At 38.9% G+C, this 20,600-nt stretch overlaps 1 protein-coding gene across 11 annotated transcripts in view; it reads right to left on the reverse strand.

The window, feature by feature from the left end:
* BCAS3 (BCAS3, microtubule associated cell migration factor) overlaps positions 1–20,600 on the reverse strand; it is a 597,592-nt gene that overhangs the window by 290,650 nt on the left and 286,342 nt on the right. The window lies entirely within an intron of this gene.

Here is a 20,600-nt window from a genome sequence, read left to right on the forward strand (position 1 = left end):
CTAACAAAGAAATTAAGTTGATGCAGTTCTTATACTCTGGGAAGGGGTTTTAAAAACAAGTATCATATAAGATTCTTTAAGAGTATACTTAATAGTTTCACATAAATGGAAGGCATTAAAATATTTTAAATTTTAAAGCACTTTTAGTTCCTAAAACAATGATTCATCAAAAGAAATGTTTCTTTTTTTTTTTTAATGCTTCTATAGTTTCCCTGATTTTTAGGTCATAGGATACAGGCTTAAAACAGAAACAGCCCACTTCTCATACACAGACGAACCTCTGCTTAGTGTCACTCAGGTGTGTCCTGGTACGTCAGGTCTGTCCATGGAATCCTCCAGGCAAGAATACTGGAGTGGGTAGCCATTCTTTTCTCCAAGAGATCTTCCTGACCCAGGGATTGAACCTGGGTCTCCTTCATTGCAGGAAGATTCTTTACTAATAGTAAACATGCCTAGGTTAGGGAGATCTCGTGGAGAAGGGAATGGCTACCCACTCCGGTATTCTTGCCTGGAGTACTCCATGGACAGAGGAGCCTGAAGGGCTACAGTCCATGGGGTCACAAAGACTTGGACATGACTGAGTGACTGATCTTTGCTTGCTGCTGCTAAGTCACTTCAGTCGTGTCTGACTCTGTGCAACCCCACAGACGGCAGCCCACCAGGCTCCCCCGTCCCTGGGATTCTCCAGGCAAGGACACTGGAGTGGGTTGCCATTTCCTTCTCCAGTGCAGGAAAGTGAAAAGTGAAAGTGAAGTCGCTCAGTCGTGTCTGACTCAGCGATCCCATGGACTGCAGCCGACCAAGTTCCTCCGTCCATGGGATTTTCCAGGCAAGAGTACTAGAGTGGGATGCCATTGCCTTCTCCAGATCTTTGCTTAGTCAAAGCAAAAAAATGATTCAGTAAACATTTATTGAGTTCCTAGGAAACAAATATTATCCCAACAAAAACTTACTTAGCCTCCTCTACTTAAAGTCTCATACTTTTTATTTGCTTATTTTTATTATAAAAGAGGACTTTAATTTTTTAGAACAATTTTAGGTTCAAAACAAAATGGAAGAGAAAATACAGAGATTTCTCATACATTCTCTCCCTCATTAAACATTTTAATACTAAGAGAAATAAAGCAATAAAGTACTGAGGGGAAATAGAGAAAAGAAAAAAGAAGAGAACCAAAGAGGAAGGAAAGATGGTGACTACTGAAGAAACCTGGAAGAGACAGAAAAGAATGAGAGAAAGAAAATAATCTCAGAATTTCTACCACCCAGAGATATGTTTCTATACTTCAATATGTATATTTTCCAAAGGCTACAATTCTAAAATTGAAATCAGAGGATATGAACATATCTATATTTCTTAATGCATATTCCCAGAAAAAGACATACATTTCCACAAGGAGTAACTCACAAGCCAATCTCACAACGCTCTTGCCAGAACAAGTATTTTGAAGAACTAAATCTTAACAAAACAGGTTTAAGTGAGGTAGACAGAGCAGAACGTAGGGCAAGATTTTAAAGAAGACATACTCACCAAAACCTTATCTTAGCTAGCTGGGAGGGGAGAAATGACGCTTAAGCCAGTCAATCACTCATCAGAGGGAGATAAATAGTATTAAAATATAAGATTTGCAATGGTTAAAACTATTAGCTGTTAGTTCTTCAAATCCTAGTTCTGCAGCTGAGAGGCAGGCTGGCAGCTGGCACGAAATACAAGTGACCACCAAAGCAAAACAATTCCCTATATTCTGAATATCATGAAGAAAAGAATATCATAATAATCAATGTTGAAGCATCCTTTTAAATAAAAACTGATATGTAATTATGTTTGTAAAAGGTTAGGTGTTTCCCAACCACTTGTAATATTTTAATAAATAAAGGTGAAATTCTTAATATAGAACAGAGCAAGAGTATGCCTCAAAGCTGCCCTCTCCTTAAAGACTAATCAAGAAGCCAACTAAGGACAAATAGTTAGAGGTCAGCACTCTTTGGAACGCAGCTGAGGCCAGAGAAAATTTTAAAGAGGTGAATGAATAGGCCATGCGTACATCTGAGAAGAAAGAGTTACAGAAAATATCAATTACAAAGATTTTGAAGTGGGAACATGAAATGTTTCGGTCATGTCAGAAAGCCAGTATGGTAGGTGCGGTGAGGGAAGCTGAGAGTGGAAGATGAATCAGGAAGGCCAAGAAGCCAGGGAGGGAGGGTCAGCAGATGGTTTAGGACTTTTTTTTAAAATAAAACTAGGATAGACAGATAACTGGAAAAATTGGAAGAGAAGTTGAGAAATTATACCCTTGTGTTACTAACCAGTACCTAATGTGATTTTTCCCCCCAAGAGTTTATAATATACCCAACATGTGCTGAGCCCAGCCTACTACCTGTTGCAGAATAAACACTTTATAAATAAATGAATGAATGGAGCTTTTGATTCTAGAATAAATAATGAAGGCTACCAGGATGGTAGGATACTTATTCACTCATCATCAAAATGGGGATAAACTTGGGACTTCCCTAGTGGTCCAGTGGTTAGGATTCTGTGCTTTCACTACCGAGGGCCTAGGTTCAATTCCTGGTCAGGAAACTAAGTACCTGCAGCTGCAAGGCATAGCCAAAAAAAAAAAAAGATATGTATGGAAGGGTAAATTTAAAAATAATCTAATGGCAGAGAATGGTGAGGAAGAGGATTATAGCTGAAAAAAAACGTCAGTCATGAGTTGATGACTTTTGAGAATTACAGGTACATGGAGAGTCATTATACTGACACAATTTGTTTGTAATTTTGTGTATGTCTGAGATTTCCCAGGTGAAAAGTTTCTCAAGGAGGAAAAAAAAATCTCTTTCTACTCTTCCTCTTCTTCCCCTCCAACCTGTTTCCCAAAGGAACTGGTAAAAATACCAATCATATATCTATGAACCATTAAATCTGAATCCTAAATTTCTAAATAGAGATTGTGAGAAGAGTTACCATACTTTATGTTCACTAAAAAACAGTATTTCAATTAAGAATGCTTGGAAGAATTCAGAAGATTCACAATATAAAAATATGTGTAGTGGAAAAATATTTTTCAACATAAAGTAAATATCCTTTATCTCTCCCTCACATTTCTTTACATTTAAAACTTTCTCCAATCCAGGTAGGAAGAAAACTCCATGATTACTAGCTGGTGGAAACAATGACATACCCAGTCACAAAGAAGAGAGGAATTCAAAACCCTGACCCTGGGATAAGAAAGAGAGATTAAAAGTATGACAGTTAGGAGCAAAGCTTCCATGGTTTCCAAGCAGCTATTAGGAAAGACATGCAAAAACTGGAACAAGAGCCCCACAGACAGAAAGGGGAAAAAAGAGGGTTCCCAAGGAAGGGTACAAAAGTCAGAAAGTTTTAGGGATGAACAACTGTGAAAAACCCTAATTTCATTCTTGGGTAGTTTCAGGAAGTAGCAGGAAGTTCCACTTGGGAAACAGCATGGAGGTTTTACTCTTCTGCAGTGGAGAAGGTGTGCACATAGTGTGTTTTCACAGCTGAGCCTGTGACAACCTCTCCAAGTCCCCTGTGAATGTGATGATGAATATTTACTACACATTCAAGAGTAATATGGACAAGGTCCAGGCAATTGTCGGGCTTTGAAAAGGCTTTGAAACAAGGACGGATGCTACAAAGACCTATATGAACCAATGTGCTACTAGTTGCTCAGGCGTGTCCGACTCTGCAACTCTGCGGACTGCAGGCTGCCAGGCTCCTATGTCCCTGGAATTCTCCAGGCAAGAATACTGCAGTGGATAGCCGTTTCATTCTCCAGGGGATCTTCCTGACCCAAGGATTGAACCCAAGCCTCCTGCATTGCAGGCAAATTCTTCACCAGTGGAGCCATCAGGGAAGCCCGTGAACCAATACAACAGCCAACAATTAAATCTGGTAAGGAACTGGGACATCTCAGTGGTGAAAAAATAGAGGTAAAATATCTTCAACAATCCCATCTCATATCTTTGCACGATGTAAGCCCTACAGAATTTAGATGCAACTGTGTAGGAGGTTATAATTGATTGAGATTAATTTTTCCCTATTTGTTAGGACAGAGGTACAAAAGAGGACTAAAGAGAATTTATAGAAAAATGAAGTTACATATGTTGCAAGCCTGAGTTTAATGGACCAACATAAGCACCTTCTAGCTAAAGAAAAATAGTATCGTTTACATTTCCCAACTATTCTTAGGGGTTTCGCAGGTGGTTCAGTGGTAACGAATCTGCCTGCCAATGCAGGAGACGCAGGTTCAATCCGCGGGTCGGGAAGATCCCCTGGAGGAGGAAATGGCAACCGACTCCAGTATTCTTGCCTGGAGAAGCCCATGGACAGAGAAGCCTGGCGGGGTGCAGTCCATGGGGTCACAGAGAGTCGGACACGACTGAGCAAGCAGCACTGTTCTTAGATAGTTAATGATCCTGGGTTAGGAAAAGGGATATGGAATTTTGAAATAAAAATTTCTGCTATGCTCTATCCCTACTTTTAGTACAATCATTTAAAACAAGCCTATCCATCTAACTACAAAGGGTACACTGTCAACTTTTTTTACAGAATACAACTCCAAAAGTACTGCCTGTACACACAGGCATTTGATAAATATAGATCAACAACCCAGGGCAGGCTGAGCAGATCATTATGAGGTAACTGTGAGCTAGACTTTGTTTATATTGTGTTTTCAGGAAAGCAGATCATGCTTCTAGTGAGTAAATAAAAGCTAAAAAAAACCCACGAAGTGTATTTTAATGTCTTACAGTGATATATGAGTATGTGTACGTATGTGTGTATTCCTATGAATATATTTATACTTATACGTGTTTATGTGCAAAGCAAACAAAAAAAAAATCTTCAGTGTTGACCTTTGCAAGTTAGTCTCGTTAATCAAACCCCCCAAAATTTCCAAATCAGTAGAACAACCGAAGTAAAATTATGAACAGAAACATTGAATGGTCCTCTGAAAATACCCCTACAGCTGAATGCCCCATAACAAAATTCTCAGTCTGAAAACAGAAAATGTCAATTCATAATATAGATTCTCAAATTCATAAGTAGTTAGGAAGGGGATCAATGACCATAGAATTTTTACAAATTACCCACATAAAATATAGTAAAAGAATTATAAACATTGTATTAACAGATATCTAAAATGATACTCTGAAATCTCATTTTTAACATTAATTAATGGACTACTTAAAGGTTAGGATACATAGGTTTGAGTCAAGCTTCCAAGAATGAGTTATTACCAGTCCTGAAGAAAGGTAGAACTCTCTTGAAATTTCAGGCTGTTTTATCCAAAGTAATAACTGTATATCCTCAATTCCAAGAAATCAAATTCTTTTTAGAATACCCCGAAACTAACAGCTAGATCTCAATAACCTAAGTTCATCTGCAACAAATCTAGTCTTCCAGTTGAAAGAGAGAAAGTACATTTTTATCATTAATATTAATACACTTTATATTAGAACAGGTAATTACTTTTCTCAAGTGTATTGGCCACGGTTTGGATACTCAGGAAAAAATTAGATCCCCTAACTACTGAGTTTACAACAGGGGACAGAGGACCTAGATATTCTATTAAAGAAATGAAAGGAACAACTATTTGATCTCAGCACCATTCATCCTTAAAAGCAATGAAAGGAAAAAGAGTTGACAATACATTTGAAAGTTAAAAGAGACTAACCACATACAGGTTATAAGCATCGTTTTTCTAAAAACTAACACAAAGCATACTGCTGCACAATGAGCCGTGCTTATTTATAAACTCAATGAAGGGACAATCTATCTGATTCTGTTATGTTCTTGTTCTAGTCTTTCCTGCATCTCTTGAACTCCCAGTAATAAATTCTCGAAGCTTCAGAGGACACAGCTGCTGATCAAGCACAGGCTCCGCTGCTAGCGAAACTCCAAGCTCCCAACTTTAGGAGATGGTAAAAAAAAAACTGCTATACTTCCTGAAACGAAGCTCAGTGCCACTGGAATCAGAGAGATCTACTTCTCAAGTAAGGGGGTGTGGAGCAGGGCTGACCCAAATGGCATCTACTTTTTTATCTGAGATGCAACTTTCAGCTTTAACTGCTGTTGCAAAGCCTAAAATCAGTTCATATGTTGAACAAACAGCACTAGAAAGAAACTTAGAGAGTCTTTCAATATGAAGAAACAAAAATGGATCCCAAGGTTTTTATTTGGAAAAGTGAGTGTGAGCTGGGTCTTACTGGCAGCTGAGTGGGCTGCAGAATAAAGTATTCTCCAGATTCAGGACCAGACTCAGTTTTTGCTTGCCCCTACTCCTTAACATATCCCCACAAATCCTCTGCAAACAATAAAACCCTTACCATGCTGAAGTCTTTAGTGGAGACCTGAGAGGTGAATAATGTTGTGCCAGTATTATTCAGTCCTTCAGGTTATTTAGGGGAACAACATTCCTTTTTCTAGCAACAGAGAAATTTGTGAGTTAAATGACATCATGCTGCCTTGAATGAAACAGCTCAGGCTCAAAGTTCACCCAAAGGCCAACAGTGATAAACCCTCATCCAAGGACAAACTTCAATATATTTTCGGTACTTATTAAAAACAGCATTTATAGAGCAGCCATACAATAAGAGAAGGCTCTTTACCAAACTCTGTTTCTGATCAGAAAGCACTCAGGATCTGAGGAAGAAATTCTGCTTGGAAAGGTAGTTTCTTAGCTCAGAAAATAATATTTGCCTTTTAAGAAGAAAGGCTCAAAGACAAGTAATCCAAAAGCAAAACGGACTAAGGCATTTCCTAAGGAACAAGCAATTCACAGAAGAGGAAATACAACAGCCAACAAACACATATAAAATAGTAGTAATCAGAGACTTGAAAAATTTTACAGGTTATGCTTTCATACTATCAAACTGGTAAAAATTAAACTCTGGACTTTTAAAAAATAATTTTGTAAAAAGGAGAAGGCTTTCAGGTCAAAAATAACACACCTAACTATCTCTATGGAAGCCTAGAAGTTTTCTAACTTATAAATGTTTCCACTTATATGTAAAGGAATTTGCTGAATTTCACACATAGAATAATCTAGCAATAGCACGATGTATTACTGGCTACTCTGTTCATTATGAGCCATCTCTCGTACCAGTGCGACAACAGCTGAAGCACTCCAACACATATAAAAGGGAGCAGGTTTGACCCGCGCTATATATTAAACGGACCAGTGATCTTCCTCGCACCCTGACCCTGCGGTACCGCAGATGCTCCCTAATTAATTATTAAAGTTTTCTAACAGTCAGTCATTGTACGTCTCTGGTTTCACTTTCCTTTTATTCCACATTCCCAGAAGAACAGTCACAGGCAATATATAATTAGAAAACTGACGTATCCTCATTGCCTACGAGATAACAGATTTCATTGGGTAACTGACACAGGGTCATCTCTGCCCCACCTGCTCTTCTCCCTTGCGCTGCCCCCAAAGCATCATATAATATTCCCACACAAGACATAAGCTAAGGCGCTTTCGTTTGGTTCTTCCTGCGACCATAACGGTCCACTGCCGTTTTGCATCTGGACAAGCTGTACCTGGGGGGAGTCTGGAAGGGTTCACAGTTTAGTTTTGCTCATCCATGTAACTCTAAATGTCATAAAAATGGACCGATAGAATAAAACATAATGGCTTCATGCTATCAGCAAGATCAACTACTCCACTGAAAAGTTCAAACTGTCCCGGCACACTTCTGAGAACTGAATAGGCTGCAACATTTGCAATTAAGGTCACCTGGAAAGATACACACAATTTAATGTGTATTATGGCAACTCAACTCACAGTACAACCACATTATATATACATTAAACCAGCAGCAGGATAACTAGAAAAGTCCACCCTGGCTATTTTAAAGGAACATAGCCTGTCTGTATAATACCTTGCTTGCAGCTTACAGTTAAGTTTGTCTTGCCAAGGGTTAGATAACCTACTCAGAAAAATAAGTCTAAAAACAACAAAACCATTCTTATCAAAGCTCACCTTTACATAACAGTTGCCTCAGGGAAGAAAGGGATGAAGGAATGACTCATTTTCCCCTAAATATTCCTTGGCACCATTTAAATTGTGTATACTATGTACCAACTTGGGCTTCCCTGGTGGCTCAGATGGTAAAGCGGGTTCGATCTCTGGGTAGGGAAGATCCCCTGGAGAAGGAAATGGTAATCCACTCCAGCAATCTTGTCTGGAAAATCCCATGGACGGAGAAGCCTGATAGGCTACAGTCCATGGGGTCACAAAGAGTCGGATACGACTGAGCGACTTCACTTTCACGTACCAACTTAAAATTTGATAATTATAAAAGTTGGGGAATAAGCACAATACAAGTAATATGGTTAGTGAAATCAACCTAACAAGTCAAGAAGAGAAAACAGAGAAATCACAAGCACTTCAGTGAATGATGGAAACCCAATGCATGAAACGAAAAGGTGAGTTTATAGCATTTCCCCCCATATTTCCTTAGGTTTTGTGACATTTTCCTTAAAAGGGGAAATGGAAGTGGTTTTATACACTCTTTCTCTCATATTCACTGTACACATCTTTGTTTATCAGCTTTTAGCAACTACTCAAGTACACACGGGCTTCCCTGGTGGCTCAGTGGTAAATAAAGAATCTGCCCCCCAGTGCAGGAGATGTGGGTTCAATCCCTGGGTTAGGAAGATCCCTTGGAGAAGAAAATGGTATCCCACCCCAGTATTCTTGCCTGGGAAATCCCATGGACAGAGGAGGCTGGTGGACTACAGTCCCTAGGATTGCAATCAGATGTGACTTAGCAAATAAACAATCCAATCAAATACACATGGTAGTGTATGTTTTTACTGAGAGAAATAACTGCTTACTGGTGCTAATTCTGGGCAGAATCATGAGCTGTAATCTCTTGATAATGGCAACTGTATTCTCACAGCTACCTCTGTACGTTAGACGCATTTCTTTCAGGAATAATCAGTTCTCAATTCAAACACTGTAAAATACAATATCCTCTATAACAGACCTAAGATGGGAGCGCTTATAAAGTATTGTGAATTGATGTCTTGGAAAGTAAAAAAAAAAAAAAATCACTGTTTGGATTATTAAACTGCATTCAATAACCAATGTACACAAGTAGGCAAGAGGCCAAGTATTGAAAATGTATTGTTCTCTATCTCACCTACAATGGTACAGTTGAAGAGCAAAGAGTTTAACTACTCAGTCTAGTCTCCACAACAAAGTCCGACAAAACAAAAATAAAGGAGAGGTAGTTGTGGGACGTCCCTGGTGGTCTGGTAGCGAAGATTCCATGTTCCCAATGCAGGGGACCTGGGTTCAATCTCTGGTCAGGGAACTAGATCCTACATGCCACAAGAGTTTACATGCCGCCACTAAGACCCAGCACAGCCAAACAAATTTTTTAAAGTATTTTAAAGGGCAGGGGGGCGGGGCGGGGGGGGGGGCAGTGCAGGGGAGTTGTTTGGAAATGGGAAAATGGCAAAAATCATTTTTTTTTTTTTTTTGCAAAGAGTTAATGCTTCCCTTATTTATTATCTAGTTACCTTCCTGGTAAGACCAGATCATTATACAACAGGAAGAATTAAGTGCACATTTTCCCATGCCTAAGCAGAAGAGCAAAGTTCTCTTGGCATGGAGAGTTAAAAGCTTTTAGTTGTGGAAGACATCAACATTTTCAACTTATACTTTAGAATATAATTTAAAATCTTTTCAAACAATCATTAAGGACCCTTGATGTGTTCCATAAAATAGAGAAATTAAATGATTAAGATTTTTACCTCTAAATAAATCAGAAAATCCATAGAACCAAAAGGACTGGGGAAAGAATGAAACAGAAAATACTACCCTACAAGCACCATAGGGTTGTCTCACTTTCCAAACACAAGAGAACACTTTTGAAGGCTGTTCTTTCCTATACTGCACAATGTACCACCACCAGAAAGAGCTACCCCTTATCATCAAGTCTTTGTCATTAGACACATGCAGGCATTGCTGCTGCTGTTCAGTAGCTAAGTCACGTCCATCTCTTTGTGACCCATGAACTGCAGCAGGCCAGGCTCCTCTGCCCTTCACTATCTCCTGGAGTTTGCTCAAATTCACGTTCACGGAGTCAGTCCATCTCATCCTCCACCACCCTCTTCTGCTTTTCCCATCAATTTTTATCAGCATCAGGGGCTTTTCCAATGAGTCAGCTCTTTGCATCAAGTAGCTAAAGTACTGGAGCTTCACATATATATATATATACACACACACATACATACAGATACATGCAAGTATTACATAGGTAAAAAGATACAACAGTGGGTGGCTTTCTCATAATACTTTATCCACCATACATTAAAAAAGCAACAACAGCAAAAAAGGTTTCTGTACTTCCTTTGTGGCACAGTGATTAAGAATCCACCTGCCAATGTAGGGGACATGGGTTCGATCCCTGGTCAGGGAACTAGATTCCACATGCTGGGGGGCAACTAAGCCCATGCACCACAACTACTGAGCCCACATGCCACAGTTACTGAAGCCCTCACGCTTTAGAACCCATGCTCTGCAACAAGAGAAGCCACCACAGTGAGAAGCCCGGGCACCGCAACTAGAGTAGCTCCCGCTCGCTACAATGAGAGAGAGTCCACAGCAGCAATGAAACCCAGTGTAGCCATAAATAAATAAAATTTTAAGATAACATCAGAAACAAGAGTGGCAGAATGTTGTTAATTCTTCAAGCTGAGTAATATGTAGATTCATTATACTAGGCACTGTACTTCTGTGTATGTTTGAACATTTCCATAATAAAAAACTCTTAAGACTATTTCATGAATGGAAAAAACAGCAAATATTTTTTGACCTGCAGATGCACAAAGAGTCACCTTGATTCTTTCATGGCAAGACAAGGAAATGTGTGAAATATTCAGGACTATGTTGTTTTCTCACTGCATCATATACGTGAGAATCGCCCATACTGACTTTAGTTTACTGTAGAACATTTAATTTCTGTGCCGTGTAACAAACTGTATAGTTCATCCTTCCATTTTCCCTTCTTTCATCCTTTTGCTTCCTTCCTTTATTCCCTCCCTCCTCTTTCTTCCCCTCTCCCTCATTCCTTTTCTAAGAAATTCACCTGCCATAGGAACACAGACAGGTTCATTATAAACTTCAAAAAAATACAGAGTAAAAAACAAAAGGCTCACCAGAATAGTGGACAATGATTTCAATGATAATCTCAGAAAATCAAATGTCCTTCTGGCATGTCAGAAGTTGGGTTTCAGAGTCTTAAGGCAACTAACCATCAGAAAGAACTTCCAGAGGAAAGCCTTTCAGAATGCAGTGGACACCAAGAAATATCCCAATTCCCATAATTTACTAAGGGATTGAAGATGCTTGAAACAAACAGGTCTAAGAGAAATTTTCAATTTGCTTCAACAAATTAGAATTACTAAGTAAAGTTCTTTTTATAGCCTTGAAAATACTCACATTAAAACCTTACTTGTCAGGATGACCACTTAACAGAAGAGAAAGGATTTACCACAAATGTTTTCTCTTCACTGTCATTGTTTAAAATTGATTTATGTATTTTCACTTTTGGCTGCACTGAATCTTCATTGCTGCACATGGACTTCTCATTAAAGTGGCTTCTCTTGTGCAGAGCACAGACGCTGGGGTGCACAGGCTCAGTAGTTGTGGCTCGTGGACTTAGTCGCTCCACAGTACATGGAATCTTTCAGGTCCAGGAATCGAACCTGTGTCCCCTGCAATGGCAGGTGGATTCTTAAGCACTGGACCACGAGAAAAGTTCCTGTTGTTTGTTAACAATAAAGCTATGCCACCCGGCAGGATCTCAGTCATAAAGCCGTTGGAATACAGAGAGGCAAGAAAGACCTCAAAGGCGAACAAAAATACTATTTCTGTAAATGCCACCCACAATGCTAATCTATAGTTATTTTTTATTCTATCTAAGGTAATGTGTCAAGCTTTTTGGATGAATTCGCTCATTTAATCTAAAAACAATTTTATAAGGTGAACATGAAGTCACTCAGTCGTGTCCGACTCTTTGCAACCCCATGGACTGTAGCCTACCAGGCTCCTCTGTCCACGGGATTTTCCAGGCAAGAGTGCTGAATGGATTGCCATTTCCTTCTCCAAGGGATCTTCCCAACCCAGGGATCAAACCCGGGTCTCCCACATCGTAGACAGACACTTTACCGTCTGAGCCACCAGGGAAGTCCATGTTAATGGTAGGTAAACTGAAGTCCAGAGAAAAGAAAGTACTTCGGGCCACACTTTACATTCTCTATAATATCCCTGAGGAATTCGAAGATTTCATTTTAGAAAATATTGGTTTGGTTTCATACTTAAAGGTATAAATGGCATAACCATAGAAGGACCACTGGCACCTAGAAAACATCCTTGGAAGGCAACAGAATGCCTAACCCCCAAATATTCCTTATAATCTCAGCTCTGACCCAAACTTGACATCACATAAGGGAAGTTCTGAGGCTCTTCATGTGGTTATAAAATACAAAGAAAGCACAGAAGAAAAGGCAAGAAACTAACGGCATAAAGGCAGTTCAGTGTTTCTCGTCTCTCCACCGACTTCCACAGAATCACATGGCAGAAAGCTTCCTGTCATATGACAACAATAAGGAGAACAGATTCAAACTGGAAAGGGACAATCAAGGGCATTCACCCACCACCCTGTGCCTTGGTCACTCAGTTGGTTACCTTCAGTAAGAAAGATCGTGAGAAAGAAATTTGTTTCTAAAAAGAAGTTGAGTGATGATCACGGTTTTTACATCATCAAAGCAAAAGTAAAGCTTTTGACTTAAATAATATGAGAATGCAAAGGGCAAGATAGACAAACAGAGGTACAGCTGAGAACTGAGCAGAAAGGCTTAGTTTCTCTTGTATTTTCTATTCTTCTGGACTAAGAACTAAAAGTTACCATGCAGTCATAAAAGCCTGGCACATAGAGTGCAGCAGAAATTATTATTTTATTATTACTTAAAGGGCAGTGGCCAAGAGCAGCCCTTCTGTTAACAGCAAAGAGGTGCAGGTAAACACATAAGCAATGCCACCATGAAGTAGAGATTTTTGTTTTAACAAAATCTATATTTATATGATTATATTTCCTATGGTTGAGAGCGGCTATAATTAATGGATTTCCCTCCTTCTCCTAATGCAGCCATTTGTCAATTCAAATACAGAATGTCCAATCAATTTTGATGTATTTAGTAAGCAATTTGTCAAATGGTGCTATAATCCAGTTAATATATTAATTCTTGGCATGGAGAGAGCTCTGCCATCTACATGGTTTTCCATAGCTGGTGTGGAGTGAAAAATCTGTGCTGGAACTCAACGGTCACTCTCCAGAGGTGACACCTCTGTGTCCAGGCATCAGGAAGCATGGCACAGTTCATCACTTAATAGGGAAGCTGCTTCGCTCAACTAGACACCCGGGGTCGACTGGACAGTGTAGCTGCCAGTTCACTGTACTAAAATGGGTGTCTCTGAGTGCCGTGTGTCTCATACATTTAAAAAATTGATCAAGCCAACATATGTGACACTAAATGCAAAGTAAGCTTCTGAGAGAGGAACAAGGCTTTATTTATGAAATGTATGCATCTTAAACTTAAAAAATACTTTTATAATGTTTCTTCATATGAACTGGTAAAGAAGTGACTCTCAATCTTTTATTTTTCCTATCCCAATATCCTTCAGGTAAACGACTGATTCCTCTTAGTATTTAACAAGACACTGTACTAAGGCCACACAGGAACCAGTGGTCAAGATTCTTAGAAGACCGCCTTCAGTACACACAGTGTGATGCTCTGAACATGACAGTTTTCTTACTTCATTATTGGATAAGATATAAATATATATTTCATCCAATAGTCACTATGTTATCTCCATCTTTTTCCTACATCTGTCTATGTACTGAGGGCTGGAGAAAGAGAAGCAGAGATTTCAAGTAGGTGGCCCAAATTTATATGATAGAATGAATCTGGGTTAGACAGGTGAAGGAAGGATCAAATTCTTTCTCCAACTTTTTAGTGGGATATTCAATCCCTACCAGTTTGGGCAGAGCAGGGAACAGAAGAGAGATTTTCAGTGTATCACAGATAACTTCCATGGGCATGTTTGGCAAATACTTTCCAAAAATGATGAATCTATCCATTCACTGTATCCAAATCTTTCCATATTTCTCTATCAGGAAATGCACTAGCAGAGATGAAGGCAAATCCTTTCTAGAACACAAAACTGAAAAACAAGGCAAAAAAAATTTCATGTTGTATGACAGAAACCAGCACAACATGTAAAGCAATTATCATCCAATTAAAACTAAACTTTTTAAAAAACAGAAGAGAAAGAAAGAAAAGAGGAAAGGATATTGCATTCATATTCCAGACCTTAGGCTCCCCTTAGCCCATTTATGAACCATAAGCGAGCACACTGGCAGAGTGGTTCGGCACAAGGCTGTGTATTTAAAAACCTGCCGTGTACACTAGTCCTCCAGACTACCAGACGGCCCATTGTTCGATGTGCCTGCTGAGAAAGGTGCCCTATGTGTCAGAAAAGCACACTGAATCTTTTTCAATGACCCAGGGGGCAGAGGTCGCTTATTATAAATGGATAATGAGACCTAATGCAGTGCTCTGAGTATGGACAATGAAAGGGTCTATCCATAGCCCCTGGTGGATTGGTCATTCAGGCTTTTATTTCCTCTGCACACTTAATGGAGTCAAACAATTGACAGAAATTCTATAGAGAAGGCTGAAACTGGGAGAAACAACTGTATCCTAACCCTGATAGACAGATACAAATAGTGACCCTGAAATGGCGCCAGAACTCCCATCACCACTAACGCAGCAGACTGCTGTAGCATTCCCCCTAAATTCCCATTTAGTCATTTGTTAGCAATTAACCTTCCTGATGGAAGTGATGGCGCATCAAACTACAAGCTCCCACCAATATCAACCCACTACATTACTGAGGTGAGCAGATACAGACCATTCTCTTTTGGCCCCTTATTTTTGGAGAGAAGGGCAAACAGATCCCCCCACACCCTCCATCTTGCATCCCCACTACCCAATTAACAAAACGCACATTCAGAGGTATCAGTATCTGAACAGAAGAACCTTAAACTCTGGTAAAGTGAAAGTGTTAGTCACTCAGTCATGTCCAACTCTTGGCAACTGCATGGACTGTAGCCTGCCAGGCTCCTCTGTCCATGGAATGCTCCTGGCAAAAATACTGCAGTGGGTAGCCATTCCCTTCTCCAGGAGATCTTCCCAACCCAGGGACTGAACCTGGGTTTCCTGCATTGCAGGCAGATTCTTTACCATCTGAGACACTAAACTCTGGTGGGATAGAGTAAATGACATCAGAAGCAGTGGTACTCCAGGACTAGAGGCTTTATGATCAATAGATTACTTTTCTTTAATCTATCAGAAGCAATGTTCTACCCCAGCCAAATCTGCCAATTCAATGGCAATGAATATTAACAGCATAAATGGAAACAAATATACTCAACTGTACCTGGGGAAAAAAAGCAAGTCATAAAACAACTTAAAGGAACAGTAAGTTGTAATAACACTCATAATTTTGTAAAATGAAAAAAGACATCTAAAAGAACAAAACAACCCTCTGTAATAACTTTTCTTTTGTTTCATTTCAATTTTAAAAAACAGTTATAACAGGATGGTGGTGTGACATAAGAACTTTTTCCCTCTCATATGATGAACACTAAAGCAAATGACAGAAATAATAAGACTTAATTAAAAATGAAGTCTAGGTCATTATGTTGTAATAGAAAGGACTTTTGATGCTGAAACTTCTCAACAATAAATAAACAATGACAAAGAAACCCAACCAACTATTCCACAGGTAGGAAGATCTATGTAAAGATATAGGTATCAATAAAAAGCATGTATCCCATGAACACAAAGGGAAAGAAAGTAAACTGAACTTTTTGATAAACTATATATTTTCATTGAGGAAGAAAATGTATTGAATTTCATAATGTTCCTCAAGTTATACAGCATATATATGGCTAAATTCAGGGTCAATATTTCTCAAACAGATAATATGTCTCTCGGAGAAAAACACCATTTCACTAAAATCACTTCTCTAAGGAAGGACATATGTCAGTTGATAAAATTAAGTATAAATAAGAGAATCCACCAAATATAATTCAATATGAAGTGGTGTTTTAAGTACTGCAGATATTCAGACCTAGATAGAGTAGTATGACACACCCAATGACCCAACAATGGACTATAAATACTCTATAAATAAGCCCTACATTACAAGTTTCCTCTACAGGAGAAAAACATTTCTTTCTTTCCCCTTCCACCCTACCAACTCTTGGGCAAATATTTATTATGGACAATGCAAGGAAATATTGTTGAGTACCTCTACCATACTTGGTACATACCACAACAGCGATGCAATCCAGGATGTTAGGTTAAATCTAACGTGGCACTCTGAAGAGAGCGGCTCTGAAAATTACTGCACGTTTAATTGCTTTTCCAGGGCACTGATGATGACCATGGTAAAAGAGACCAGTACTTTTTTCATCCTTTTTTTTACCAGTATCTTCAAAATAGATCACCATTGTATTGTAAAACCAATAAAACGAGATAGTAAAATACTCTAAACATGTCTTCACTCTAAACCTAAAAGTGTGATTTTATTACAAGGAAAAACATTTCCTATTTTTACTCTCACAGTTGTAGCTGGTAGGCCAGCAGGACAAAATTTAGGTCAGAATCAAGATCTCTAGAATCTAACCTTAAACATGCTGCCTACTTGTGTTTTTCATAGTTCTAAAGTTGCTCAGTCGTGTCCGACTCTTTACAACCCCATCGACTGCAGCCCACCAGGCTCCTCTCTCCATGGCATTCTCCAGGCAATAATATTGAAGTGGGCTGCCATTCCTTTCTTCAGGGGATCTTTCCAACCCCGGGATCAAACCTGGCACTCCTGCACTGCAGGCAGATTCTTTACCATCTGAGCCACCAGCAAAGTCCTTCAAGCCCTTCACAGTTCTAGGTAAAAGACAAATGTCAACACTAGCTTTAGGTATGATCTACTTCATTATACATAAAGACTTAAACAAAAGTGCTAGTGAAGTCCAAGTGATCAGTAAAACAACATTTTTTAAAAGTCAATATGTCAATAGACAGTCCAGCTATTCAAAAGTAACATTTCAGGTGGATTTTTTGAGTGATTTACATTGAGTTTTTAAATTTTATGCTGTCTATACCATAATGAAACCTCATCTCTTCCCTCTAAATTCTCTCTAGGATAAAATTATTTCAGAGAAAGTTTACATCAGTGACTGATTATAATCCAAAAAATCTCAGAAAGGAGCTCAAGTCTATAAATACACATATGGAGTATACATAGAGGGAGTTTCTGAGTTATCTCCAAGAACCTACTGAATATTACCACCACCCTACATTACTTTGCCAACAAAGGTCCTTATAGTCAAAGCTATGGTTTTTCCAGTAGTTATATATGGATGTGAGAGTTGGACCATAAAGAAGTCTGAGTGCCAAAGAATTGATGCTTTTAAACTGTGGTGTTGGAGAAGACTCTTGAGAGTCCCTTGGACTGCAAGGAGATCAAACCAGTCAATCCTAAAGGAAATCAGTCCTGAATATTCATTGGAAGGACTGATGCTAGGGCTGAAGCTCCAATACTTTGGCCAGCTGATACAAAGAGCCAACTCACTGGAAAAGACCTTAATGCTGGGAAAGACTGAAGGCAGGAGAAGAGGACGAGATAGTTGGATGTCATCACTAACTCAATGGATGTGAGTTTGAGCAAGCTCTTAGAGATAGTGAAGGACAGGGAAGCCTGGCATGCTGCAGTCCATGGGGTCTCAAAGAGTCAGACGTCACTGAGTGACTGAACAACAACAGATATACTACATACACCAAAACAGAGGCAACACCGTAATCAGCAGTTCTTTCTCCTATTCAGGGTAATATATTTCTCTTAATGTTTCAGTGAATGATAGAACCTTTTGTTCAAGCCCGTCATCCATTTCTCTCTACTTTTCTTCAGTAACCTCATATAGTCCCAAATCCTACAGATACAACTTGTTCAATTTCTCCAAAATTCAGCCACTTCTCTCCATCCCCACTAAGAATTAACTTCTTCTTTCTTTAATCAGCCCTAAGCAAAAGGCTATTTTTTGAACCATCCATAACAAAGCTTAAAAATAAACAAAGAAAGAACAAAATTTATTCCAAGGAACTTGAGAAGGCAAAAGGAGAAGAGGGCGGCTGAGGATGAGATGGTTGGATGGCATCACCAATTCAGTGGACATGAACTCGGGCAAACTCCAGGAGATGGTGAGGGACAGAGAGGCCTGGTGTGCTGCGGTCCATGGGGCTGCAAAGAGTCAGACACAACTTACTGACTGAACACCACCAACAACAGCTTGAGTACCTCTTAGGAATAGAGAATAATCCACTACTCAGTAATGTGAAACTACAACTGCCCAGCATCCTATCAAAAATCATTAGGTACACAAAGAAGCAGGAAGGCACACCAAGAAGAAAAAAATCAGTCAATAGAAAAACTCCCCAGCAATACCAGGGTGAAAAGAGTGAGCACACAAGGATTCTACAGCAACTATTACAAAATAAATGTTCTATATGTTCAAACATGTACATGACGAAGAAAGAAATGAAAGCTATAAAAGAACATCCAGATGGCACTGGATGAAAAATATGGTATCTGAAATGACAAATGTGTTGAATAAAACAGCACACTAGACAGAGCAGAGATGATAATACATATATAAATACACAGAAATACAAACTATACAAAATCAAACAGAGTGAGGGAAAGAGAAATTTTTTTTTTACTATTAAACCTTTTATTTTTTAACTTAACAATATTGTACTGGTTTTTGCCATATATCAAAATGAATCCGCCACAGGTATACCTGTGTTCCCCATCCTGAACCCTCCTCCCTCCTCCCTCCCCATACCATCCCTCTGCGTCGTCCCAGTGCACTAGCCCCAAGCATCCAGTATCGTGCATCGAACCTAGACTGGCAACTCGTTTCATATATGATATTATACATGTTTCAATGCCATTCTCCCAAATCATCTCACCCTCTCCCTGAAAGAGAATTTTTTAACTGAGCAAATACCAAGGGGTGAACATACATATAACTGCAGTCAGAAAAAGAGCAAAGATGAATGAGAGAAAAAAATGTGAAGATATAACTGCATTAAAATTTTCAAATCTGATGAAAATTAAAATCCCACAAATCAAAGAATCTCCAAGGAGAAGAACACCATGCCACAATTTTATAATTTAATTACTTTTCCACTCTGATCTTTACTATTTCCTTTCTTGTGCTATAATTCGCTCTACTTTTGCTAGTTTCCGAATATGAAAGCGGACGCCACTGATTTCGTTTTATAACATGTGCATTTAGTCCAATCAATTTCACCCTGAGTACCACTTCAGTGCCATCCCACAAACTTTTCCTTTTTTCTCCACAGTTTTTATTTTTAAATAACTATAGATTCCTATCAAGTTGCTGAAATAGTACAACGAAGGTTTGCACACACTTCACCTAGTTTCAAAACCAGGAAAGTATCATTGGTACAACCCAGCGACCTTATTCAGATTTCACTAGTTTTACAAATACAATTTTACATACACTCATTTTGTGGTGAGAGTGTGAGGGGGGTGTTTAAATGTAATTCTATTCCATTTTATCACGCACGTTTATCTGTATAATCTCTGCTTCAATCAAGATATAGAACTGTTCCATCAAAGATCTACTGAATTCTTTACGGTCATATTCAACCCTCCCTCATACTCTGTCTCTCTACAGGATGCCCTTGAGAATCATCCAACTTGTGGCATGTATTTATACTTCAACCTACTATTCTTTTCTCCCTGAATAGTAGTCTCAGATAGGGGTGTGTTCTCTTTTTATTTTCATTCAGCTAAAAATATCCTAATTTCCCCTTTGATTTCTCCTATGAACCATGTATCATGTAGAAGTGTACTGTTTACTTTCCATATATTTGTAGATTTTTCCAGAGATCTGTTAATCATTTCTAATTTAATTTCATCGTGGTCGCAGAATATACATACTTTGTATAACTTGAAAGCTTTGAAATTTATTGAGACTTGTTCTATGGCCCGGAAGACGGTCTGTATTTGTCAATGCTCCTTGTGCACGGGAAAAGAATGCACACGCTACTGTTGTTGGTGGAGTGCTCCACTTTGTCTGATAGTAATGCAGCAAGTGAGAGTTTAAAGTGGGTTTTCCCAGACTAGTGGTTGCCAAGGGAGTGGGGATTGAGGCAGGAATGGAGTTAGCGGATATAAGCTTTTATATATAAATGCGTAAACACCAAGGTCTTACTCAAGAGCACCGAGAACTGTACTGAGTATCTGATGATAAATCATAATGAAAAAGAATATTTTAAAAAGGAATGTATATATATATGTATCAATATAACCAAATCCCTCTGCTGTAAAACAGAAATTAACACATTATAAAGCAATAGCTGTTGCAGTTCTTCAGTTGCTAAGTCATATCTGACTCTGCAACCC

The sequence above is a fragment of the Bos indicus x Bos taurus genome, chromosome 19 (genome assembly GCF_003369695.1).
Source record: "Bos indicus x Bos taurus breed Angus x Brahman F1 hybrid chromosome 19, Bos_hybrid_MaternalHap_v2.0, whole genome shotgun sequence".
In the NCBI taxonomy this organism is placed as follows: Eukaryota; Metazoa; Chordata; class Mammalia; order Artiodactyla; family Bovidae; genus Bos; species Bos indicus x Bos taurus.